General features: G+C 52.6%; 1 protein-coding gene across 3 annotated transcripts in view; it reads left to right on the forward strand.

Annotated features, from left to right (window-relative positions):
• Positions 1-1,605: 1,605 nt before the first annotated feature.
• The window catches only part of TFEB (transcription factor EB), a 55,964-nt gene continuing 37,546 nt past the window's right edge, over positions 1,606-20,023 (forward strand). Inside the window, exon 1 of one of the 3 annotated variants that reach the window (XM_041750586.1) lies at positions 1,606-1,863. The gene's annotated coding sequence lies outside the window, so the exon portion shown is untranslated. Of the gene's footprint in view, positions 1,864-13,780; positions 14,102-20,023 lie in introns of those variants that run through there. The other 2 variants (XM_041750575.1, XM_041750594.1) reach the window with 2 other exon arrangements.

The following is a 20,023-nucleotide window of genomic DNA, read 5'->3' on the forward strand; positions in this document are numbered from 1 at the left end:
TGCTTCTCTGGATTCCGTCTTCTTTTGCTGGCTTCTGGACTTTCTGTCACAATAAATAGTTATTCTCCTTATTGGCCAGCGTGTTGTTTTTAGAAGGTGGTTGTGGCCTGTAAGGCAGCTCCTGGCCACAGGGAATGGGAGGGAAGAGTGGGAGTCGGGGCAGATGTGCCTCTGCTGGACCCTGTTCTCCCTCAGGGTCTGGGAGGCTTTGGGGGGCCAGAGAAGGGTATCATTGAGATTCTAAGAGAGAAGGGGCATAACATAGGGCTTGGGGATGGGCCCTGTACCCTTCAGACTTGGGAGTCTCTCTACAGCTTCTCTCTGGAGAGAGAAAGGAATGGTAGTGACGCTGAGGCAGGACATTCTTTTGTGAGGGGCCAAGGGGCCCAACTGCCACAACCCCAAATGTTCTGCTCACTTAATTGACCAAATGACCAGCAGAATCACCCCAGGCAAGCCTACTACCTCTGTGACGAGGGCTTCCATGCCTCCCATACCTAGGCCTTCATTTCGTCACCTGTGATTGAATTTGTACTAGGAGCTTCTGAGAAATGCTAGATGCCTATGTGCACTTGTGACAGTCATGGGTCCTTCTGGAAGGGGGATAATGCTACCAAAACCTGTTTCCAGGAGGGCTCCAGAAGGTCTGGGCTGAATGAACCTGATCATATTTTCACGTAGAGTCCTATGCCCCAAGGTCTGTATTTGAAGAAGGGCTGGCCCTCACCTGTGGATAAGAGGGAAACTACTTGAATCACATGAGATCAAGCCCACTTGCTCTAACTGAACAAAATAAGATATTCTCGCCCTCTAGACTTCATTCTATTCTTCTTAGGAGCCACTGGGCAAAAGACCCACAGTCCTTGGGCAACGTGTATGGGGGATAGGAGGAAGGGGAGAAAGCAGAGAAAGGTGCTCAGCCCTGTAACTTCCAACAGGGAGAAGGATGTGAAAATTTCTTCTGGGCATCATCATAGGGTGGAGAGGGGGCTGGTGGCCAGCAAGTTAGGACTGATGAGGCTTGAGGAGGGGTATTACTGGAAAACCATAATGGGAGGGTTATAGGCTCCTTATACACACTTCTTCCACCCTGATCCCAACTTTGCTTCTTATGCTCAGGAGCAGGAATGAAATACAAGATCCAAGTCTAGCACTCCACTCTGAAACATGAGGGAAATTGAGGTTTGCTACTTAGTAGTTTCTATGGCAATGGCACACCACGGGGACCCCGCATCTTTCCAAGAATCTGGGAAAGATAGGGTGCTGCTGGCCTCTCCTTGGGGTCAGAGAGGCCCCGGAGCATATCCTAGTGAGCTGTAGTTCAAGGCATCTCTGAGTGAGAAGAGAAAAACAAAACAAAACAAAACAAAAACTTGCAGAAGGGGCAGAAACGAAGAGGAACAAGTCAAAATCCCCGTCCCTCCCTGCACACAGGCCGGGACCCACAGAGTGGGACTACAAATCCCAGCGTTCCCGGCAGAGCCGCCGGGAGGGACTACATTTCCCCGCGGGCGCCGCGGTGGGCCCCGAGGGGCGGAGCAGGGCGGGGCGGACCGTGGGGGGCGTGTGCTGCCCTCTGCCGGGCGCGGCGGGAAGTGGGCGCGGATTGACAGCGGGAGCCCGGCGCCGGGCGCGGGGCTCGGTGACAGCGGAGGCGGCGGCCGCGGGCTGGACCCAGCGAGCGGCGGCAGCGGCGCCGACGGCAGCGGGCGGGGCGGACGGCGCGGGCCTCCTCGGGGGCGCGCAGCCGGAGGGGTCCGGGAGGGGGCGGCAGGCGCAGCTCGCGGGCCGGACACCTGAACTTGGGACAAGTTGCCAGAGCCGCGGGGGACAGGCGGCGGGCGGACTGACCTTCAGAGCTAGGTGAGAGGGGCCGGGGGCACGGGGTGCTCGGAGGGCCCGCGACGCCGGACCCGGCCGCCCCACCGCCGCCGCGGGTGCGGGAGGCAGGTGGGTGGATGGGGGCGCGGGCTGCAGAGGGGAGCGGGGTGCGTGTGCCGCGCCGCCACCCGCGCCGCTGTCCGTCCAGTCCCGGGGCTCGGCGCAGGGCCAGGGCGGCGCCGCTCCGGCCCCTCACTGCGGGCCCGGGCCGGGGGCGGCTTCTCGGCGACCTTATGTAACCAGGCGGGAGGGGCCGGGGCGGGCGCGGGCCTTCCCGGCTCGGGAGCGGGGAGCCGAGGGGCGGGAGTCGTGGGAGTGAACTTGCAGCAAGTTTGAGGGACGTGCGGGCCCCACGCCTACCCCTTCGGCCCCGGAGGCGGCTGGGCGGGCGGCACGGGGGAGGGCGCCGGAGGCCCGGGAGGTGTGCGGGGGCCGAGTCCCGCCCGGCCAGGCCCGGCCTGATGGTCCGGGGGTGGGAGGGCCGGGGCGGCGCCACGCCCCCGGGGCTGGGCGGCCGGTGGGGGCGGGTGCCGGTACCGTCCCTCCCTCGCTTCCCGCCCCTGCCTCTGCCCGGGTCCCCTGGGATCGCCGGGCGCAGTCTTTTGCTCCCCTTCGCATTGCTGCACGACCTCTGGGAAGCCCAAGCCTAGAGCTCGCCCTCGCGCGCCCGTCTTTCTGCTCCCCGGGCTCCCGGCCATCTGCCCCCCCCCACGCACACCTCCTCGGTCCCGAATCCCGGAAAGCACGCCCCTTCCCCTCGCTCCGGGAGTTGGCACCGCCCAGCCCTTGCTGTCCCGCCCCCGAGTCCGTGCGGGGTCTGGCCCCCAAGTTCCCGAACCGGGTCGGCCGCGGGGGCGCCGCGCGTGCACGTCCCTCCCGCCGGCGCGCGGGGAGATGCCAGCTCGGTCCCCGCCCCTCGGCCCTGTCCGGCCCCGGGCTCCGGCTTCACGCTCGGCTGCCCCGAGCCGCTCGGGTTTGCGCCAGCAGGTTCGCGCCGCAGCCGCCTGGCGCGCCCCAGCCTCGCGCCCGGGGGAAGGAGGGAGGGCGCCCGGGCGGAGCTCCTCGGCACGCGCTCCCCTCCCGGCCCCCGCGGCCGCTCCCCGCGGGGTCCTCCCCCAGCCCAGGCCGGGCCGGGCCAGCCAGGACTCTCTCTCCGGCCGGTTCTGGCACGGTTCGGCGCGGACGCTTTCGGGACGAGACTCGAGCGCAGGCCTTTCTCTGGCTTCCCGTCGGCGGGGAAGTGTCAGTCACCGCCCAGCCCCCACCCTGAGTGGGGGGTCTCCCTGGAGCAGAGAAGGAAGGGCAAGGCCGGTGCAGGCCCTTAGGATGCTTCTCAGATGTGGGCTCAGGCCCCTGTACCCGCCCCATCCAAGATTCCACTGGCCCAAGACCTGGCAATTCTTGGGGGGGGGGGTGAGGGGGGGAAGGCAGCTCTGGTTTCCTCTTGGGCGGCCAGATGCGGTTGGCTCGGATCAGAACGTAGTTCCTGGCTCCTTAGCCTGTTTGCTCTGAGGCCTTCTCCGTGTCCAGCCTGGGGGACAGCCTCCAGGCCCTGCCCTCAGGCAGATAACAGTCTGGGGGAGAGATGCCAGCAATAAAGGCCAGTCAGACACAGCGGAAGGGGAGAGCCCAACGCGGTAGTTTGCTGGTATGCTAGTACCATGCCTCAGTTTCCCCAGCCGTAGGAAAAACAGCAGTTCACTCTGTTTCTTTCTGCCCCCTTCTTTCTGCCTGCCCCTTAGCTGCTGGGGTAGAAGAGTGAGGAACCAGAAAGCATAAACGAAAGGTTGTTTGCAGACTGCTCTGCTTCTCTGGGGGGGAGCCTATATTGCTTACAATTTACAAGGCCTGTTACAGCTGCAGTGCTGTTTTGCCCTCAACTCAGCTCTGTGAGGTACAGACAGTTGGGAATCCTGTTCTGGGTGCCATGGAAGTGCTGCAGGGCACAGGACAGGGGACATCCCCTCAGGTGAGCACTAAATCCACGGAGAACGAGCTGGTCTTCTGAGGGCTGAGGGCAGCGTGACTCACAGTCAGAGGTGGGCAGAGGGTGGGCCAGGAGAGGCAAGATCCTATCCAGGGGCCTGGGATGGTGGGGATACCCAGTGCCCAACCCCATCGCGGGTGAGGCCCCTTTTCAGCCTCAGAGCTGGAAAGTAAGTAGGAGGGGCCTCCCACCCTTCAGGCCTGGCTGTCCTTTGAGGGTCTGGCTTCTGGCCCTGATCCCTCTTGGGGCTTTGTTTATGGCTGTAATTGTATCATTAGCTGGAGTTTATAGAGTAACTTAGCACCTGCCCCCACAGGGAGCGGCCCAGCCACCCCCTGGCTTCTCTCTCTTCCTTTTCAAAGTCAACTTGGTTTCTGCCGGCAGGCAGCAGGCAGCAGGGGTTTCCCCAACCGCAGCTGGCATGAAAGCCAGGTTGGGCCTTTGTCCTAGGGATGGAGGGCAGTCAGCACTTGGGGCCCAGCTTGGGGCTGCCCTGGAGATGACTGTGGAAATTGGGTTGACCTCCTCTGATACCGCAGGAGAGAGGTCAGGATTTCCAGAGCTGCCAGAAGTGTCCACATCCTAGGATGCAGCAAGTGAATATGCATATAACGTGCATATCTTCCTCTGAAAAAAAGAGAGAGAAAAAGGTACCCTCCTTCCAGGCTGTTGTGAGGATTCAGGGTGGAGCAGTGCCTGGTACATGGTGAGTCCATAGTGTTGCTCTGTGTTTCACTGTGTCATGTGTGTAATTGATGGGAGTTTGTATGTGTGGTTATGAGATTATAGGTATCTAGGTACATGTGTATAGATGAAGTGTATATGTGAGTGTCTAGGAGAGTATAACAACATGATATTGTTTACATATGTATATTTTAAAGATTTTATTTATTTATTCATGAGAGACACACAGAGAGAGGCAGAGACACAGGCAGAGGGAGAGCCAGGCTCCCTGTGGGGAGCCCGATGTGGGACTCGATCCCAGAACCCTAGAATCAGGACCTGAGCCAAAGGCAGATGCTCAACCACTGAGCCACCCAGGCGCCCCAACATGATATTATATTAATAGAATATTCATCTAGTCTCTTTACATTATAATGGAACATTATGAGAAAATTTAGTTATAAACAATAGTTGCCAACATTTATTATGTATTTATGCTTTAGAATGAAGTAGCAATGATTATTTTCATCAACAGATTCAGAGAAGTTAAGCAGGTTGCCGGAAGTCACAGGGATTCTAACCTAGGTCCAACTGCCTCCAAAATCCATATTCTCAATCTCTAAAGAAGGCCACCTTGGGTTTCTCAGGAGTTCTCTCTGAAAAGGTGAGCAGCCATGGTCTGGGCACCTTTGCCTTATGCAGGGTCTCCTGCTCCAAGCAGGGGTGGGAACTTGCTGAAGCCTCTGCCCGGAGACCACACTTGTCTCCCAGCTGCTGTTCTGAGCTGCTGACACAGGTGACCAAAGGACCTCTGGTGAGAACTCTCCTGACTGGCGGTGGGAGGAGAAGAGTTCAGACAAGGCTCCCTAGGTCTCCTTGGAAACCTCACACATTAACCTATGGTGCAGCCCTCACTAGGCACTTGTTTACTCAGATGTGGGGAAAAGGCTGTGGCAGCTCCTGAGTGAGAATAAACAGCGACTAAGGTTAAGAAAGCACAGGAGTCCTCTTACTGCAGGCTGTACTGCAGCAGGTCCCTGCCTGTCTCAGGCTCTGTTTCTGCATCTGTGAACCTAGAACATCTGTGGGGTCTCCTCCAATGTGAACTTTCTACTGATATCTGGCGACAGGCACCTGGTGGATGGGCGAGGCTTCCCAAAGGGACGTGTGCTAGGAGGGAGCACTGCTGAAGTCTAATCCGTAGAGCCGGAACTCCAGGCTGGCCCTGATGGTGTGACCAGCCAGTTTTTCTTGGGACATAGTCCTAGCCAGCATGGATTGAGCACTGAGCGAAGTGCCATCTAGCCTGAGATAGTTGACAGCCTGAGCTCCTGGGCCGGGCTGTTTGGCTTGGAATCTGGCCTCTGCCACTTACTAGCTGTGTGACCCTGGGCAAGCTGCTTAACCCTGCTGTGCCACCGTTTGCACACCTAAAAAGCAAGGATTATGATAGCACCTGCTTAATAGTGCTCTAGAGAGGGCTAAACAATGTTTTTAAAACTTTTATTCATTTATTTGAGAGAGAGAAAGAAAGCGAGCAGGGGGAGAGACAGAGGGAGAGGGAGAGAGAGAATCTCAAGCAGACTCCAAGCTGAATGAGGAGCCTGACTTGGGGCTTGATCCTGGGACCCTGAGGTCATGATCTGAGCCGAAATCAAGAGTCAGAGCCTTAACTGACTGAGCCACCCAGGCACCCGATCTGGGCTAAATATGTTGATGCATGCTGCCTGTATAAGACTCTGAATAGTATTGTGCTCAAAAATGTTAGTTATCATAACTGACTCTTACAACTCATTTATTTCTTTATTTCTCATTTCCACGTGAGGACATAGGGGCACAGAGAGCTCTAGCGAAGAAAAAAAGACCTATGAGTTGCCCACAGGACTCCCCCAGGCACCTAACACCCTCGAGAAATGCCTTCTGTGGGGCTTTACAGCTTCTGTGGCCACAGGCCCCACTGTTCCCTGGTGACCACACCCAGCCCAGTCTCTACATTTAACAGGATGGCACAGAGAACCTGCCAATGCTTGCAGCATCGCTACCACCCCTGGTCTACCCCGCCCGCGGGGATTCCTTGGGTAGCATCTGGCCTGGCAACTTACTACCCATCGCTGACCCATGGCTTTCCCCAGCACTTCTGCTGCCTGCCCCTCCTCCACCCTGTACCAGAGGTACATCACCCCTTGGCTTCAGTAGTATCCCAGCAACAGGGCAGGACCTGGGATTTCCTGCACACCCAGGAAGTGCTCTGCTGTGGGATGGTGGATAGTGGGTGACAACAGAGGGCACCTGAGAGGGGCGGAAGCACGAGGCAGAGTCATCACTTGTTTTTTTCCTGGCTCCTAGGTGTGGGTGTAAGGATGAGGAGAAAGGAGGCCTGATTACCCCCACTCCCATCCAGTGGAGACCCCAAGATAAAATGTGATGCCTTGGGGATTCATCCAAAATTCCAGCCGACTTTCCAGAAATCCCTGGCCCATATTTCCTCCTCCCAGTCCTTGTTCATGATGATCCCTTCTGCTGGCACCCCCTCCTTTGTATCCTTCCCTCTAACCAAATCCTCTGTCCATCAAGGCACACCTTCCTGGGAGATCAGAGGATTGTTCCATTTGACAGTAGCTCTGGCTGGATATTATGATCACCAGGGGAGCTCTTGAAAAATACTGGTACATCCGGGGTGCCTGGCTAGCTCACTTGGTAGAGCATGTGACTCTTGATGTTGGGATCATGAGTTCAAGCCCCACATTGGGTATAGAGCTTATTTAAAAAAAAAAAATACTAGTGCATCTGAATCTTGAGGGAGGAGCCTAGGCATCAATAAGTCAAAAATTCCCCAAGTGATTATAATGCCATTTCTCCAGGGCAGTGGAGTGGGCATCAGAATCTCCTGGAGACAATTGTTAAAACACAGACTGTGGGACGCCTGGGTGGCTCAGTGGTTGAGCGTCCGCCTCCGGCTCAGTGTGTGATCCTGGAGTCCTGGGATCGAGTCCTTCATGGGGCTCCCTGCATAGAGCCTGCTTCTCCCTCTGCCTGTGTCTCTGCCTCTCTCTGTGTGTCTCTCGTGAATAAATAAAATCTTTAAAAAAACAAACAAACAAACAAACAAACAGATTGCTAGGGCCTTACCCTCAGGGCTTCTGACTGAGTAGGTCTGGAATCAGTAGGTCTATAAATCCCAGTAGGTCTGCAATTTGTGTTTTGGATATGTTCTCGGGGGATGCTAATGTTGCTGGTCCCCAGGCCACACTCGGAGAACTCACTGCTTCACAGCTACCCAGGCAAGAGCATTCTGTCTTCTGGGTCTGTCTGATTGCTTTGGACCTCTTAGGCCTGTCTCCTGTCTGAAGCCAGGTCCCCAGGGGCAGGGACCACTGTGAAATCATCTGGTGACTGCCAATCCCTGGCATATAATCAGCCTCCCTTCCCCACCCTGGCTCTCTGCCCCCACCTTCTGTTAAACTGACCACTGTCTAGCCTTGAGGTCTCGGCACCCCCCTCTAAGACGTGCTCAGGAAATATTTGCTGCTTGCATAAGGTGGGGTGAGGTGGATGAGAAAGGACAGCACTGCCCTCAAGAGTCATGGGAACAGGGGACAGGGTCTAAAACTCCTGCCAAAGTCCTTGTAGCCAGAGTGGCATTGCTGGGATGTAGGGTGGGGTGGGGTGGGGGGAGTCCTCTAAAGTGGCCCTTCACGCCGTAGAAAGACCCACAGTGTTATTTTACTTTCCTACCCCATGGTGGGCAGGTATGGAATCACTGTTTGAATCATGTTTCTTGTTAATAACAAAAATGATAAAACATGCAGGAAAAGTAGCAGTGCCCTTCGCCTTCCTCACCCAGACTGGAGATGTTGCGGAGGAGAGGGGAAGTCACTATTGGATGTAGGGGTATCTCCATCATCTTCTAGGAGGTCCTGAGCCTTGGGGTGGATCCTTTCTTGGAAGTTGGAGGAGTTGGAGCAAACCCGGAAGAGAGGTGCGAAGAGGCGGTGGCAGGGCCCTCAGCCCTGCAGGGAGGTGGCAGGATCAACTTGGTGACTGAGCCATTCAGTCCACAGATGAATGGAACACTCCACCGTCAGCACCCTGAGCACAGAGGTCTGATCTGTTTTGTGTGAGGCTGTATCCCCAGCACCCAGAAGAGAGCCTTGTACACAGTGGGTGCTCAGTAAACCTTTGTGGAGTGAGGGAACTCGTGTGAATTGAGCCCCCATCAATTACCTAGAAATGAGGACACAACAGGTCTCTGCCCCACAGGCAGGGTATCAGCTTCACCATCTACTACTCAGGGATGGGTACACAGCTGCACAAGGAGGATTTCCCTGGCTCTGCCCGCCTCCCCCGCACCCCCCCCCCCACACTCTCCCCAGGATCCAAGTCCAGCTTCACTCTGGTTTAGGGCTGACAGTTTGTCCCTTCCTGTACAGAGTTTGCCAGCAGCATCCCTCCCCCTGCCCCATCCCTGCCCCAGTTCTACCAGTGGGCCCGTGGGGTGCGGCTCTGGTTTGTTTTCTCCTGTTTGCCAAGGGAAGTCACAGCCTGTCCTCTGCCTTGTTTATAATTGGTTTGGGGACAGCACCTGCCCCAGCCCCCCCTGCAGTCCCTGAGAGGTACAGAGTGGCCAGGAGGTGACACACTATCCTGTCCAGTCCCTGGTGCCTCTTGTCTCCTCCTGGCTCTGGCCAGGTGTGCTCTCAGCTGCCCCTGTGGCATGGTGCTGGCTGGCTCTGCTGCTGGCAGGCTGGGGCTGTGGGGCTGGGAGCCTTAGAAGCTAGCTGCTGCTACCCCCATATTTTGGACAGTGGAGGACTGGGGCCTGGGGAGCGTGAGGGAGCCTTTCTAGCACCCCATGGCCTGGAGCACCCTTAGAGTCAGCAGGCATGAACTGAGTACCTCCCGGGCTCCTAGCACTGTGCCAGCCAAGCGGGGTGGGTGGGGATGAGAACACGGCTTCTCCCTTAAAGCTGACAGCCTAGTGAGGAATTTCGGTAACCACAGAGGACAGAGAGAGGCCGATTGGTGTAAGATAATACAGAATTACATAGACATGAATGGAAATGTGTTTAAGCCTGGCCCTTCACTCTGGAAAGCATTCTTCCTTGTTCTAGAGTGAGTTTTTACCAAAGAGTTCATGCCAGCATAGGAGCTCAGCCCTACCCACTCTCTGGGCCCCAAGAAGGGCAGCTCTATTGTTCTCTAGATCCTCTTACCTGGGAGTCACCTCTACAGACCCAGGAAGCTTCACTCCTGGACAGAGTCCTTCCTTCCAGGAGGACTAGAGGCTACTGAGTGCAAGGGGAGACCACCGGGAGGCGGCTGGCCACCCACCTGCCATTCGGAAGCCCTGGGCCATGGAGAGTGTGCTAAATTAGGCCTAACTCAGATCTCCTGCCTGTTGCTGCACCCTGGGACTTGACCTGGAATCTGGGGTCATGTTTCTGCTCCCTGCACCTCCGGTACCTTCTTTCCTCCCCTCCTTCTTTTATACCCCACAGCCCCCTCCCTCTGAACCTCCAGCTACTTCCACTGCATCTGGAACATCGGCCCCCAAAGCATGTATGTCTCTCTTTCTTGCTTTCTCTTACCCTTCTCTCCCTCCTCTTTACTTCTTTTTCCACCTCCCATCTTCAGAGGGTTCCTTTAGTGCCTTCCCAGTGTGAGCCCATGAGTCCTGTTGGTGCCTGGAAGAATGGATGGTCCCGGGGAGAGTGAGACGGGTGTGAAGGTGTCCAACCTGATGCATCTCCCTGCCCTTGAGTAGCCAGGGGCTAGCGGTGGCAGGGTCATCTAGAGGTGGTGATGGAGGGATGGGCTGAGGGGCAGCCAGCCCTGGCCAGCTGGGGGAGCCCCTCCACAGATAGCCCCAAGCATCGCCAGATACTCCAGGCCTGGGACTAACTATAGATTCTCATCCAGTTTGTTGGGCCTAATTATAGTGGTTTTCAAAGCCAGGAATGAGGAGATAATATTAGAACTTCTGTTTCTATTTATTTATATCCCACCCTTTTCTCCCCCTTTTATTGTGAAATACACCATAATGGCTGATAAGAGCATGAACTTGGATGTATGCTGTAATACGTAATTGTAAACCCCCAGTAACCACCACCCAGATGAAGAAACAGAATGTGCCCTGCACTCCAGAGTCAGCTTACGCACCCTGCCTCTGTCATAACCCCTTCCCCCAGAGGTAACCACAGTCCTGCTCTTTCTGATAATCAGTTCTTGCTTTTTCTTATCACGGAACCACTGATGTCTGCAATCTTTATCAAAAGAGTTTAGTTTTGCCTGATTCTGAATTTGATACCGCTAGAATGACACTGAACATGGCCTTTGATGTCATGTTTTTTCCACTCAACATTTCATTTGTGAGATGCACCCAGGTCACTATGAGTAGCTATTGTGTGTTCATTTTCACGGTGTACAGCGTCCCAACTGGCTCCCATGTTTGTATCCATCCTGCTAACTTGTGGACATGGGGTTGCTTTCCTTTCTTGGCTACCAGGAACAGCACTGTAAAGAATATCCTTGTTTGTGTTGCCTGGTGCATTGATGCCTACGTTTCTCCTGAGCGCCTATAAGCCTGAATGGAATTGCTAGAGCACAGGGTATGAGAGGGAGAAGGATAAGTAGACTCCACGCTCAGCACAGAGCCTGATCCGAGGCTCAAAACCACGACTCCGAGATCATGATCGAAGCCAAAATCAAGAGTTGGACACTCAGCCAACTGAGCCATCCAGGCGCCCCACCTTTAGTAACTATTTTGTTAAGTGGTTATACCAATTTATTCCTCACCAGTGGCACCTGAGAGTTCCTGTTGCTCCATATTCTAGCCAACACTTGGTGTTGCTGGACTGTTGAACTTCTGCTGTGCTGGTGAGTGTGTAACAGTGTCTCATCCTGGGCATAATTTGTATTCCCCTTCTCATTTTTTAAACCTCTTTTTGTGGTTGTTTGCTGACCTGCATGATATATTCATACATTGGTATTTATAAACAATTTATGAGAAAAGAAGCATGTATACCTGGGATGCTCAAAATTTTGTACTCCTAGCAGTGTGCGGTCAAAAGGGCTGAGAGACTGTTGACAATCTATGATAAAATTAAATGTCAGGGAGGGGCTACAGGTTGGGAGGTAGGAAGATGGTCTTCAGAGGAGACCCCCAATGGGACAACCTCTGGCCAGAGGGTACCAGGGCCACAGAGTACACTCTCGTGCCTTCAGGCCCTCTTGCCCGGCACATCTGGCAGAGGAGAGAGAAGGCACATCTGGCAGAGGAGAGAGAAGGCTATAGGGCTAGAGCCCTCAGCAGGTACCATGAAACTTAGAATTGGCAGGTGCCTGTCTTTCAAGGTCTCCTAGGGCAGTGGTTCTCAACTGGTGGTGATTTTGCCTCGCAGGGGACATTTGGCAATGTCTGATGACAATTTTGGCTGTCACAACTCAGGAAGTGCTACTGGCATTTGGAGGGTAGAAGCCTGGGATGCTACTAAACATCTTAAAATGCTCAGGAGAGCCCCCCCCCCCCCCCCCCCCCGCCTGCCCCAAGGAATCATCTGGCCCTGAGTGTCAGTGTTGAGATTGAGAAACTCCAATCTGGGAACAGAGCCAAGAAACAGATTTGCCTTGAGCTTGCTACATGGCCTTGGGGAAGTCACTTCGGTGCTTGAAGCCTCAGTGCCCTCCCAGGGACAGTGAGGGTAGTGAGGGTTGTTTCCCCTTCCCTTTCCTGAGACTCTCGTCAGGACTGGGGAGAGGGTACCTGTGTAGGCACTTTGGGAAGCATCTCTGCAAAGGGGCCTCTCTGCTCCTCGTAGTCGTCATCATCATCATCATCATCCTTATTTCCTTTGTGGTACCAGCCCCTCCCCCTTGACCTAGCTCCCTGTCCACTGAACTGGAGGTGTCAGGTGACCAGCTGTGAGCTCAGCCCTGGTTCCTGCTATTCTAGGCCTCAGGGCTTGGGGGAAAACTGCCCCGAGGGCCCCAGCCTTTTGATGAGGGCAGCAGAAGTGAGGGGCTCTCTGGGGAACCCTGGGGCCCAGGTAAAACCATTTCTGACTTTGTCCTTACCCGGGTGGGAGTCCAAGGTTGTGTGGGGCGATAAGAGATGCCTATCATACTCTTTATCTGAGGCCTCATTGCAAGGTTGGGCCGTGTGGGGTAGAAGCCAGAGGTCATTCCTGGGGGCTCTGTACCCCCAGGCCAGTCTCCTCCTTACCCACTGTGTCCTTCCAGAGTTCCTATCCCAGGGAGGGCCCAGGGTTGGGTCAGAGTCTGGGTCAGAGCTCCCAGGGCCTCTCTGATCACCCTGTTCTGGGGTGCACTTTACGTCAGTGGCATTTCCGGCCTTCTCCAGGAGTCACGGCCTGTCTGAAATTTCTACTCTGTTCTCCCTTCTTGAAACATACTCTCATGAAAGGGCCTAGTAAACTCATCTACCCTGAGGTTTGGTGACTGACATGGCTTAATAATCACCAGCCTTTTGGGATGCCTGGGTGGCTCAGTGGTTGAGCATCTGCCTTCGGCTTAGGTTGTGATCCTGGGGTCCTGGGATTGAGTCCTGTATTGGGCTCCCTGCTTCTCCCTCTGCCTGTGTCTCTGCCTCTCTCTCTGTGTCTCTCATGAATAAATAAGTAAAATCTTAAAAAAAAAAAAATCACCAGCCTTCCTTGACAAGGAATACTAACTATCAGAGGTGGGAATCCCTTAGGCACCAGAAAGAAACACTGTTTGACAGGCTGTTAGAGAAGTATCTCTACGTTTAGAGACACTACGTTTAGAGATCCCTCAGGGGCTGAGGAACCTCTGAAATCACATGTGTAGCAAGAGCATTTTGTCACAAGTGAAAATTGTGTGGTGGCTCAGATCTTCCCAAGACTTCCTAGAGTAATCTTGGTTGTGGGGTCCACTTCAAAGTGGGCCATATAGGAGGACCGTGCACTGGGTGTCTGGAGGCCCTGAGAAGGCCCAAGGCCAAGGTGGCAGATGATATGGTTGGTCAGGAAGGTGGTGGATCATGGGGCTTCAGGCTAAGAGGACACATGTCTCCAGGAGGGGCTGGGAGGGTGTGTAGGTTAGGATTAGGCCTGCATTGGACCTAGTAGGGTTCCTGAAAACTCTTGCCTCTGTGCCTCTCCATCTTGGTGCAGGGGATAGGGTGGCTTGTGCCCTAAGTCTGGGTAGGTAGCGAGGTGGGGGGTGGGGCTGTCAGGGGCTCTGTCTGGGAAGAAGGAGGGCATGATGGGGTCTTGAAGCTCAGAGTGGGTGAGATGGGGTGAGACGGAACAGGAGCCTGTCTGTGTTGGGTAGTCTTGTGGGTGTGTGGAGCCTTCCGGGAGACTGTACAGTTCCCTCTGCTCTGTGAGTAATCCTCGGCCACACTTGCAGCTCCCAGGGGATTGTGCAACTTCCTCTGAGCCGAGGTGCAGGGGGCTGGGTGAGAAACAGTGCTGGGGAGAATGAGGAAACTGGGCCCAGCACCGGGGCAGGGGCCTGGCCCTGGGCTCTGGCCCCCCAAAGGAGCTGAGCTTTCCAGGCAGCTCCTTCCAGGGGACTGCCACTTCCCAGGTACTACGAGTGTGTGTGTGTGTTTGTGTGTGTGTATGTGTGTGTGTGTTTGGGTGTATCTCCTGTTTTCGGGCAGGCAGGTGAGTGGGGATGAGGCCCCAAGGGCTGCACTGGCATTGGGGTATCTTTTGAAGAGGGCTGGGGAGATTCTGAGTAGGGTCAGGGTTGGGGAAGCAGGTGGCACAAAGGAGGGGTCCCTGGCCAGTCTCAGGGGTGGGTAATGGGGATAGTGGACAGTGAGGGAAACCAGGAGTCAGAAGAGCTGGTTCCTGCCCTACTCCTGCCCTGGGCAGTTGACCTAAGCACTCCCTGCCTGACCTCCACATCTCCAGGCTTGTTTGGAGGCTCTGGTGAGGAGGTAATGACATGCGTAGCCTGGCACTGGCCAGGCCACAGTACATACCTCCTTACCCCAGGGATTGGGAGCAGATACTTCTCCAGTCCCCCTGCGTTCAGATTCTGGCCCTGCCACTCTGCACCTGTGTGATCCTGGTAAGTTTAGCCTCTTGATGCCTCAGTGTCCTCATCTGTGAAATGGAGATGACGATTCTAGCACCCACTGTGTGGATTCATTCTGGAGATTAAAAGACTTCGTTCATGTAGAGTGCTCAGAGCAGCACTTGGCACCCAGTAAGTAAGCGCTGTGTAAACGTGAAGATTTTCCTGGTATATAAGCATGTTTGCAAATAGCAGAAAACCGCCTGGTGTTCGTGTGATTATTTTTGATGGCAAGGATTTGGTTGGCACTGGGGATGATAATAATAAGAGCTTACAATTCTCAAGCCTTACTTCATTGCAGCTACTGTGCCAAGTGTGTGACCTGCATCAGCCCCTTGAATGCTCAGAGTCCCCCTGTGGGCTGGGTGTTATCATCACCCCATTTCATCGCCAGGGACACGGAGGCATAGGGGAAGTGAGTGACTTGCTGCAGAGCAGTTATATCAGTGAGGAGGGAAAGCAAAATGGTCCGCTAGAGCCCTGAGACGGACCGCCGCCCCATCCCAGCCCCTCTTCTAGGTTCAGCTGGAGGTGGGTTGGTAGGAGGGAGTAGGGACTGCTGGGGAGGCAAGAGGGCTAGCTTTCAGGCCTTTGGTCCCGGGCCAGTCTCCAGTCAAGTAGCCAACTAACAGAGTCAAGTGACCATAGGGAATGGCTTTTTAGTGGTTGGAGTTAGAGTGAACTTCCTTGGCTGAGCTCCCTGCCAGATATGGACTCAAGAGAGGGGCTGAAGACCCTCCAGTGTGGGGTGGTGTAGGCAGGAGTTAGGAATGTGGCTCCAGATTCAGACAGATCTGGCTTTCAATGCTGTCTGAACCATGTAGTGTGTGACTTTGGGCCTCAGTTTCCTCACGTGCAAAATGGGGGTAGTAAGAGTCCCTACCTCTTAGGGTGATGGTGAAGATCGGATGAGATGCCATAGTAAGGAGCTTAGCACAGGCCTGGCCCAGAGTGAGTGTCTGACGAATGGATGCCTTTACTAGGCACCTGTTGTACAGAAGGTCATGTGCTGGGCAGGGAGTTTGAGCCACACAGATCTCCCTAGAGGGCTAGAATTTGAACTGTGGATCAAGGCCACTAATTGGGCCTTAATTTCTGGCCATGAAAGCAGCTGAATGGGTCTCAATGAATATTTTTCTTTTTTTTTTCAATAAAAAAGAAGATATAGAGAGAATATTCAAGTGTACTGCATGATATTAGTCAAGTGTTTTGTGCAACTTATTTGTTTCAGGTTCGTGTGTGTGTGTGTATGTGTGCTATTTGTATATGTGTGTGTGTACACTGGGCCAAATAAAATATATTTTTCCATAGATCATGGTCAAAATATTTGGGGTCACTTCCTTAGAGATTGTCTCCCTCTTGTGCAATGTTTATGGGAACACCTACTGAGTGCAAGACCAGCACCACATGCTGGGGGCCAGACTGGGGATTCTGGGCCCAGTTCTTGGCATGGCATATATGGGTGAGTGGGCCCTGTGGGAGGTCAGCAGAGGCAGAGGGTGAGGTGGTCAGGGAAGGCTTTCTGGATGATGACATGCATTGGATAGGGACAGTGTGGGGTGATAATGCCTGGGATGAATGGTTGACTCGGGGTCTGGAGCTAGAGAGCCATCTTGGCAAGTGAGTGCTCCCTATCTGTAGAGTGCTACAGGGCCAGGCCTAGCCAGAAGTGCCCATGCTAGCTAGAGGAGAGGATGGGTGGGGGTCATCCCAGGGCACTGGGCAAAGGCTGTGCCCATCTTCCCTGGCTGAGGTGGGGAGGGGTAGAGGAAGACTCAGGATTACTGATGTTCCTCCCATCCCCACGACCTGCAGGATCTACAGTGACTCAGTAAGACCTAGGGCCCAGGGCTTAGCCATTTCCTCCCCTTCCCTGGGCCTTGGGAGCCTCCTGAGCCTTCTCCCCTCTACTGCCCCAGCTGGCTTCAGCGAATCTGGCCTGGAGCCTGGATCAGCCCTGAGCCCTGGTCCAGGGGCCAGAAGCTTTTCCATTACTTAAATCTCTGCCCAGAGCCAGTTGGGGCATCAGTTTCTTCATCTGTTAAGTGGGCATACTAACCCCTGAGCAGCCAGCCTTCTGGTTGGTAATGCTAATCTTGTGACCTAATATGGATAAGCCGGTTGTAGGACGGTCAGAGGGCTCTTGGTGAGTAGTCATTGTCATTTCTAAGGCTGAGAGAGCTGGGAAAGGTCATGAACTCATCAGCTGCCTGGCTGGAGAGCCCCCCACCCCCACCCCATCCCGTGACTTAGGGCTATAGGGCAGTGGTGGGGAGAGGCCTGTGACCCATGGTGAGCTGGGACTATCCTTGGCTTTGAGGGGAAGGTGGCCTTTTAGGGCCTCAGAGGATGACACCCAGGTCAAACCTGGGTCTGGGAACCCCAGTTTCCAGAGTCCTCCTCTACACCGGGCATCCTAGGAAGCCCAGCTTGAAAGTGTTGCCAGATGGAGGGGGCAGGGCCCTGGGACTGATTGGCAGAGGCCAATTTCCAGGAAGCCATGGGTGGCTTCTAGCCTGCTGTGCCCAGAGCCCAGAGCGCAGGTGTGAGCTCCCACTGTAGAATGTGGTATCTAATGATAGGTCACATATACTGAGCACCTGCTCCTGGGCACAGTGTTAAGCACTTTTATACATTTGCAAATTTAATCTTCACAGTAACTAAATACACAGCTCTTCCATTATCCTTTTTTATAGGTGAGGAAACTGAGGCCCAGAATGTTGAAGTCTGTCACTAGCCTAGTTAGTGGCAGAGCTGGGCTGAGGCCATGAGTTCTGGATTCAGATTGCTGGGGTTGAAATGTGGGTGGTATCACTGACTAGCTGTATGACCTTGGACACAAGTGACTGAATCTCTTTGACCATTAGTTTCTCGCTCTGAGAGATGGGGATCATATCAGTGCTTTACTCAAAGGTGGTTGTAAGAATTACAGGAGATAATGCAGGTGACCTGCGGCCCATAATAAGGGCCCAATAGGTATGATCTGCTTCATCATCTCTCCTGCCTGCAACAATAACCTGCTGGGTGACCTGGGCCAGTTGTGTGACATAGGGTACTGATCCCTTCCTTGTGTAGGAGAGGAAAACTTCTCCTTTCTTCCCTTCTAGATTCTTTGGCTGGCCTACTAATGAAATTGACATAATACAGATTAATAGGAGAACATTTAATTTTGTATGTACAAGATCCCCAAAGATATGAAGCCCCAAGAAATGACCAAAGCAGGCAGTTCTGACACCATTTAGACAAAGAAACAATAAATTTGTGAAGAATTGACAAAACAAAGGAGTTTGGGCTTGGGGTAGCTCATTAGCAAAGAAGTAACAAGGTTTGTTTATACTGCCTCCTAGGCCCAGAATTCCCTATTCCTGGTGGTAAGGATGTCTCTCTGCCTCCTGATACGGGAGGGTACCTTGCATGTGGGAGATTTATTTCCTGCTCTCAAGGCATAGTGGAGGGTCAGATATCCTTCTTATACCTGCTATCTCTTAAAGTAACTTTAATTCAAAATAACCAATATGCCAAAGTGGTGTCTTTTGGGGTGGCATATTTTGTTCCCCTTTGTTTTCACCCGTGAAACTTCCAGAAGTTTCACAGTCTAGAAGCCGAGCTCCATTATTTAATTGAATTAATCTTGAAAATATGTCAGTCCAGTTAAACAGCTATGTTTCATTTTAGGAGCTGGTGATGCATCTGGGCTCCTAAGGTTAGGCCTATATTGGGTGACAAATCAGGTACTTAGTAAGGCATTTTTATGGAAAGAAAAGACAAAGGTTAGTGATCAGAGCAATCTGTGATCCCAGTTTCTGGGTTGTGAAGGCAGCCAGTTGAGAAGGTTTCTAGATGTCAGGCTGGAAGCATCTTCAGAAGGAGTGAGGGTAGACAGGGGAAATCTGTTAGATTTTCCTGGTTTGCAGTTTGTGTCTCTGGGGATCTTTTCTGAGGGGCCACTACAACAATAGGCACGAAGGTTGCCTGTACAGAGGCGGTTGTGGCAATTCCTCTGAAATTTCTATCAAGTTGTTCACACTACATAGGGCTTTAGGGCAAAGGGAAGCTTTAGTTCTTAGTTATTCTTTGTTAAAAGTGGAAGGACAGGGGCACCTGGGTGGCTCAGTGGTTGAAAGGTCTGCTTTTGGCTCAGGAAGTGATCCTGGGGTCTTAGGATTGATTCTTGGGCAGCCCTGGTGGCTCAGCGGTTTAGCGCTGCCTACAGCCCGGGACCTGATTCTGGAGACCCAGGATCGAGTCCCATGTCAGGCTCCCTGCATGGAGCCTGCTTCTCCCTCTGCCTGTGTCTCTGCCTCTCTCTCCTCTCTGTGTATTCTCATGAATAAATAAATAAAATCTTTAAAAAAATGCGACTTGAAAGTTAAAAAAAAAAAAAAGGATTGATTCTTACATTGGGCTCCCCGCAGGAAGCCTGCTTCTCCCTCTGCCTGTGTCTCTGCCTCTCTGTGTGTCTCTCATAAATGAGTGAATGAATGAATGAATGAACGAATAAATAAAATCTTTAAAAAAAAGGAGAAGGACATTTGAGAGCATCCGTTTGGAGAGTTGTCACCAAGTATTGGAGGAAACTAGAATTCAGGATCCCTTTTGTGTATATAACTATAGTGTCATGAAAATAAGAATACTCACTAAGAGTCTACAAATTCTGGAGGCATCAGGCATGGAGTAAAAGGTAAATGTTTCAATTCTACTTACAAGGGTATAATTTACCAAATTGCTGTAAGTCATGGTTTTCCTAAGAAAAAAAGTTTCGCTTTTTTTTTTAAATCTGGAAAAAATTGAGTATTAGAAATCCAACAATGTTTTAAATTAAAAGTCATGGCAAATGGAATTCCAATAAAAAATATACAACAAAAGTCATAAAAATTATAATAATCTTTTATCAGTTAATTCAGTTTCATGTAATTAATTTGTGCTGATGTTGACCTTTTAACAGTTTTATGAATCCAGTTTTTCCTTAGAGGTCTGTTAGTTTTTACCCAGTTCAGTGGTATGATCTGAAAGTTATCAGAAACCCATATTCTAGAGTACTTGTTGGAGTCCTTTCCATGAATCTTTCTGAAGATAAAACACTCTTGTAAAACTGTCAGAGTAAAACAAGAACTTGTATAACTGACAAAAGACTTAAAAATGCCTATGGTTAAAGATCTGATGAGAGGCCATTACCATGTTATTGATGAGGATATTTGGTTATTTCTGTGACATACATTTTATGATAATAACTTGAATTACAAAGGATAAGATTATATTAGGACATATCAGATATCTAGGACTTCTATACAATTTCTGCAACACTTAAAACATATACCTCTACTAATACAATATAAAGAAGACTTAATATTAACTTTCTTTGACAGTGCTTCCCATGTGATTTAACATAGTAGGTCTAATTAGTTTAAAATGCCCTCCTAATAC

This window comes from Vulpes lagopus, chromosome 1 (genome assembly GCF_018345385.1).
Source record: "Vulpes lagopus strain Blue_001 chromosome 1, ASM1834538v1, whole genome shotgun sequence".
NCBI lineage: Eukaryota > Metazoa > Chordata > Mammalia > Carnivora > Canidae > Vulpes > Vulpes lagopus.